This window comes from Macrosteles quadrilineatus, unplaced genomic scaffold (assembly GCF_028750875.1).
Source record: "Macrosteles quadrilineatus isolate MER2022 unplaced genomic scaffold, UCM_ALF_1.0 Scaffold_2__2_contigs__length_208266976, whole genome shotgun sequence".
NCBI classification, from domain to species: Eukaryota; Metazoa; Arthropoda; class Insecta; order Hemiptera; family Cicadellidae; genus Macrosteles; species Macrosteles quadrilineatus.
In genome coordinates, this window is record NW_026542595.1 from 142480039 (window position 1) to 142486767 (window position 6729).

The 6729-nt window shown below is 29.0% G+C and overlaps 1 long non-coding RNA gene across 2 annotated transcripts in view; it reads right to left on the bottom strand.

Annotated features, from left to right (window-relative positions):
- The window catches only part of LOC128985447 (uncharacterized), a 39619-nt gene extending 34054 nt beyond the window's left edge, over positions 1-5565 (bottom strand). For both annotated transcript variants that reach the window (XR_008490026.1, XR_008490025.1), the window contains exon 1: positions 5532-5565. This is a non-coding gene — a long non-coding RNA (uncharacterized LOC128985447). The remainder of the gene's footprint in view (positions 1-5531) is intronic.
- Positions 5566-6729: the final 1164 nt, after the last annotated feature.

Genomic DNA, 6729 nt, shown 5'->3' on the forward strand with positions numbered 1-6729 from the left:
AAAAATGCTGCTATTTTCTTGTTAAGAAAACACCTTCCCACTACAACCATATTTTATTTATTAGATAAAATTTATCTACATCAATCATCATATATTTTTCTTATGAAATAAAAGTAGCGTAAAGTAATGTGAACACATCAAGAAATATAAATATGTAAACATTAGTAAGGTGGCAACGTAATTTAGGCCAGTATTTCAAAGTTGATGTTAAGTCATTTAGCACTGTTTTATCTGATGGTGTAAACAGCACACGTAAAATGCTTTAACATAGAGGCTTTATGAAATATAACTCAAATGCTGTAACGGTATTTAGTTTGTTGATTTTTGAAGAAACACATCTAGAATATTACCATTGAAAATATTGACGATTACTTACACAACGCTTTAATTAGAACATGGTTCTGAAAAAAAAAAACTATAACGCATGCTATGTGTTCATGTATATGTATATAAAAAGCTAAATGACGAATTGTTTATGGGTTTACAAGTATTCAATTATTTTATGTACGCTTAACTGAGCGTTTTAAAATTTGTTAAAACCATCAAATCTCCCGACCTGTTCAATTTAAGGTCAGTGGTACGCTTTTTGATTACAAAAAACATCCGATGCCGACAATCATCACCAGATGACTGAAGGCTATATGCCCCTCGATGTATACAGTATACATAGATGATGGCCCATATGGCCCTAATGCAATGAGTATGGGTAAAGTGCGGAAATAGGTTTTGTAATGTAAAAATGGATTTTTTTAATTTGTGGCTTTCTGCTAAAAGTCTGGGTATCCATCACAACACAATTAATTCCATCTGAAATGAACATGTTTACAACCATTTCTAAACTCCCTATCCTATTTCTGCACCTTAGCCTCAATCATTGCATTTGGGTAATAAACTTCAGTCATCTGGCGATAAATTTTGTCATCGGATATGTTTCTTGTAATCAAAAAGTTATCACTGTTTTATATTTTTCCGAAACAAAAAAAAAACTTTAAATAATATAATATTTAATTATAATATTTAAATAATAAAAAAACTTTAACTAAAAAAAAACTTGATATTTTAAATGCGTTTAAACAAAAATATTTTAATTAATGTTTAGTATTCCGTGTAAGTATTGATAAAAAACTTTTAACGAACAAACAAACAGCCTTAGTTACTCGTAATGCTGCCAAATAATAATTAATTCACAATAAAGATTAACTTAGCATAATCACTTTAAAATAATTTATTAACTGCGTTTGCGAACGTTTTTAAGAGAATTGACCTTTTAGTCAGAGAATTAAAGTAATCGCACCAACGTACTCTTATTTAATTTGGTATTGTATTCTACCACCTAGGTTAGTTGGACAGTTTCTGTTATATTAAAATTAAATATAAAAAACTGTTGTACAAACAATAATCATTATTTGGATTTTTTTTAAAGATGCCTGTATTTATAGTTTATTATTTTGACTCTCCTACTACATTGACTTAAACTTATATTTTTCAAACGAAAAATGCAGTTGACCCATGCATTAGTAAAACAGTTTTTCATAATCACTTCATACACAAAGAGCCTAGACAAACAAATCCTTAAATTGGGCTTAAATTATTTGAGTTAGAAATTAAATACTCATTGAGATTTGAAACATTTAGTTTTTCTGTTTGAACAAATTGCTGGTTTGTGTTTGAGGCTATAAAAAATCAACAAACCCGCGTTTAATTTAATTTTTAATACCCAATCATCGTTCATTTTTATTTGTATCAGTAGAATAGCCAAGTTTGATATTTTTAACAAACGATATACAAGGAATGGTCCAATTAAATATCCAAAAAGTAATTAACTTATTTGGTTTAGTTTACCAAATTAAAATTCTAAATATTTTACTTAATTGTACATAAGAATTTAATACTTAAATTAGTAGAAACATTAAAGGAATATATTTTACGTACAAATATCTTTTATATTAACAAAGGGAATTTATTTTTAACCAAAGAAAGCCAAGAAGCAATCTTCAATCATTTGGATGAGAGCCAGTATACTGTAGTAGAAGAGTGAAAATGGTTCTATTCTACGGAACAAAGTCATTCAACCGAAAGTGGTTCTTTGTATTAAATATGTGGTCATATTTATTTTGTAAGATAAAATGATTTGATGCATTAGAGATGTATAACAAGTACGATATCTTAGGTTAGGTGTTGTTTGATCCTAATCAAATGGAAAATATCTCATTACTATGTATATATTTATTTTTTTCTGTGTTTTTTAATTTTATCTACGCAGTGTTTATTTTATTAACAACTTTGTCTTTGTATATTTCATTTTGAACCCCTGGTTTGAGCTTTGTGTAAAACGTAATATTCATTGTAAGATAGATGTATAAATAATCTGCATAGTATTGAATGAGCTAAGATTAATTTCTAAGCATTTCTTCTTATTTACTTTGGATTTTTCCCTTAACACTTAATCTTAAATCGTGACCTTTACTATATGCTCTTAGAAGAGGAATTTAATTTAACAATTTAACTAAAATACACTCGCCCCAGCAAACTTGCAGACTAAGCGAATTTCAATTCGTAAAACAAACAAACTAAAACGGTTTACCTTTCTTCATAAAAATAACAAGAGAATTTTTTGTGTTCAGTTTTCCTTCAGTTTTATCTGTAATCTAAAATCATACAACAACTCTTCAATGTACAAAATTATTTATTATTTATGCTTTAAACGATAGCTGTAGTGCAAATTTGGCATTTACTTTAAAGATCGAAATTTGAATTAAAAACAGTTAAAAAATTATCCCCCAAAACACAGTTTTCCCATTACCCTAACCTTTTGGCTTGTGAAGTGTTTCATGTTTATCTCGCCCAATACATTCGTGCCGAATTTCATCAAAATCAGGCCAAAATGACTCGAATTAGCATGTACAACACACGTACACAAATATTATATATTGAAACTTGAACGAATAGTGTATTTGTATTCTGGTGTAGGCTATTTAAAATTGAAAAGGTAAATTGGTCTGGGTACCGTGCCACTTATGGTAATATGTAAATGAGTAACTAAACAAACGAATACGATTGCTGAGTTTAGTGGTACATAAATAAAGGTACATTTAAATTCACAGGTAACATCCATTCGCCTTCCTCTTGCGTGAAGTTTAGTGCCGCAATAGATATTGTTTTTTTTTACATAGTAAAAAAATATTATTTCTGATATCAAAGGTGAAAACAGGATTTGCAGGATTGGAAGCGTTGTAATATCGAGCTAGGGTTCAGCCAAAAATATTGACTCAGGACTCAGGATGGTTTCTCTAAGCTTTCCAGTTCAAACCACATGTGTCGGTGATACTAGAGTGAAAATTGTGTATAACAGATATGTACTATATGACTTTATTTATGTGTAAATAATCGATTAATCCAAAAGATTCTAGGTACATGCATTACATTATTTTTACACAAACAGAGTTAATAATCAACGTTAGTTAGTTGCTAAAGTAAATAAAAATATTTGATTGTTCGCATTCTAATTAGTTTTATTTTACAGTTCAATGACTGCAATATTTTTTTTATCCTAATGGCGCTTACTGACAAATGTATTAATCCACGCGCAATTAAATCTTATAACGTTGGATATTGGTGCACAATGTATCAATGTATTTAAATAAAATAAAACATAATTTACGTGTCAGCACAACGTTAATTAATCTGTATGACGAGTTACGGTAGACTTGATTTTACTTACAGTAAAAACCATTAAAAGGAGTATTGCATTTGAAAATCATAATCGGCTAGGATATACAGGGTGTTTAAATAACATTGTATAAATGAACATTAAATAATGGTGATAAATGAGAGGATTTTCTGTTTGCCTCGATTAAAAGAGCTGTTTTAACAATTAATTATAAGAGCATATTGAAAAGTGTTTCTTTAACTATAAGTAAGAACTAGGTTATGGCTTCTAAATTGCAATAACGGGATTTTTTGAAAATGTGTTTCCTTGAACTCAGAATCGTTGTGACTGTTCATAGATACTTCCTCTCCTAATGTATTATATAACGGAGATAATTTTTGTTTTATTAGTTGAATGAAGTCATTTAACTGCGTAATAAGTTTATTTCTAACACGTAAAAAACACTAGCTTGGTTTTAGTGGTTTTACCTGACGTTAAAGTAAGTAAGCCCAGTATGAGACAAGAAATAGGAAATATGTTTATCCAAGCGAACTTTGATACCAAAGGAATTCCAAACTTGAAACTTGTAGTTTACAGCGGTATCACCTGTCACGCTGTGTTTTCACTTTATTGAAGGCTAAGCAGTTTAATTTGGTTTTTCAACTTACTTGCTAAATTGTCATAATTTATTGCAAGGTTATAGTGTTTTTGGATTATACATTAAGATTTTTAATAATAAAATTTTTTGTCTTTATTTTGAGTGTTGTAATAATATTTTATGGTTTTATAAATTCGTTTTATTGTTTAAAGTTATATTTGTCTAATATTTTCCTTTGTGTAAATTTGTATTTGAAAATGTTAAACTAAATTTTGAAAGTTATTCTGGAATGACGGTCGGTGAAAGGTAATACCAATAAATTTAGTTTTAGTTTATTTAACTTTTATCCAGAAAAGCTTTTCTGTTATTGGGTGTGTTTTTTATATCTATAACATTCTAAACGGAAATATCCCAAGATCTTTTATAGGTTACATGCAATATTTGTAATACTTTCAACCCATAACTTTATCCCTAGGATATAGATCGAGCAGAAACTACATATTCGGATATTCCATATTTCCCATGAGACAGAGGAAATATATTCTAACTGTATATTACCTTTCTTCACTAGCAATATAGTTGAATTTTCACACCTCGACTGGAACTCTTAAAGCCTATTTTTTGTTAATAAATTTACATTATATTTAGTAATTTAATATCTTAGTCCGATAACCGGAAAACGGGTTTGTATGCATTTGTTTTCAATACTGTATTTGGTTGTAGTGTCGAAAATATTATAGTATATTAAAAATGAAGAATCGTGGTGTTGAAGAAGTAATAGTAGTATATAAAGTGTATATTTAGTAGGGCAAAACTATAAAGTTTTTTGACGGGAATTCGTTTATGAAGCATAGCCCTTGATATTAAAATATTTGTTCTGGAAAATTTTTTAGGCTTGATTCAATCTAAGATCCTAATCGTTTAAATATTTGACATTGACGTAGTATTATTATTTCTGTGTTCCATTTGTGCGTGTTGTAAAAAGGTACAGAAAATAAGTTGTATGCTGAATTCAATTTGCGTAGACCAAAAAAGTATTTTACGTTAACTAGGCTCTCTACATATGTTAAATATTAGTTTAAAATTCCTCCAGAATATTTTGCTAATATATTTATGTAATTTCATTATAATCACAAATGATATATGAGTGGTGTCCGACATTCATTCTATTGCCCCATTAATAACATGGATGACATTTAATGACATGTTACTTTCGGAAAGAAATATGCTTAACACTCAACGCATATACATAAATATATTCCATAGGTTTTTCTTTTCACTTACTGATTTAAAGAGTGATGTCTCTTAGTCTACTCCATGTGAAAATCTGAAAGCAAAATAACAGTTTCTATACGTTACTTGCAGTGTATTAAGTTATAAGCATATTTAATGATGTGTAAAAATTACTTTAACCTTAACTTTAACTTTAACTTTAAATAATAGCATTGAGTATATAATAGACATTTTATGACAATACAACCAGAGGCTAATCTAAAAAAATCAATAACACATTTACATAGTGAGTGTTTAAAATTTACTCAAGTGATTAATTTTTGTGTTTTGCCAAGCAATAAGGTAAGTTAAATTAAACAGGCAGAAAGGCCTTTGGATGTTATTAATACATATATTTAACATATTGCCATTACTTATAGTGCCGTTATGTACTTTGAAATGATTTCATTTTATTGACAATCGATACAATGCAAAGTTTGAAAAGTATTTAGGAAGGATGTAGGTGATGATAGCTCGTATTGTAGTTATACTGAGAACTGTCGTAAACATTTGCTTACAAGCATGTCAAACTGCCACTAACGGACATGTAAAACAAGTGTATAATGTAGAGTTTTCTGATGGAAAGTCTTTCAAACAATTGATCTTAACTCATTTAACATATGGTTGGAAAACTTACTTTATTTTTATTTGGATAAATTTTTAGGACAAATGCCTTGTTTTTGTGTATTGTGAGGACTTTGCTAGATATTTGACGGATAAAAAACTGCTCTCAGTTTTAAATAATAATTGAGTACCGGTATGGAAACCAGTTGCCATAAATATTTTAATGCGACCAGGAGGCATTCAGTATAATAAAATATTAATTATTGATATATTTATCCTCTCTCCTTCTCTCACAAGCAAATACTTTTGTACTGTATACTTATATTGGTATTTTAGACGGTAAACGTATTCCCGGGTACCAAAATGTCCCTATGAGACTTCCTTACTCTTACCCAACGACAAATTGGGTCTGGAGCCAGGTCCTCCAGCGAGCCAAAGGCGAGTAAGAGAACATAACTTTCATAGCATATATTCTGTTGGATAGAACAATTTTGAACAAATTACCAAACTACTACAAATTATAGTTAAATGGTGCAGTTACAGTTAAATTAAATTTTTATTGTATTATTGCTATGGTTTGAAATTTGTTTACACAAACAGCTTAATCAATGAGTTGTGTTTTGAAAGTATAAGAGATACGAATATA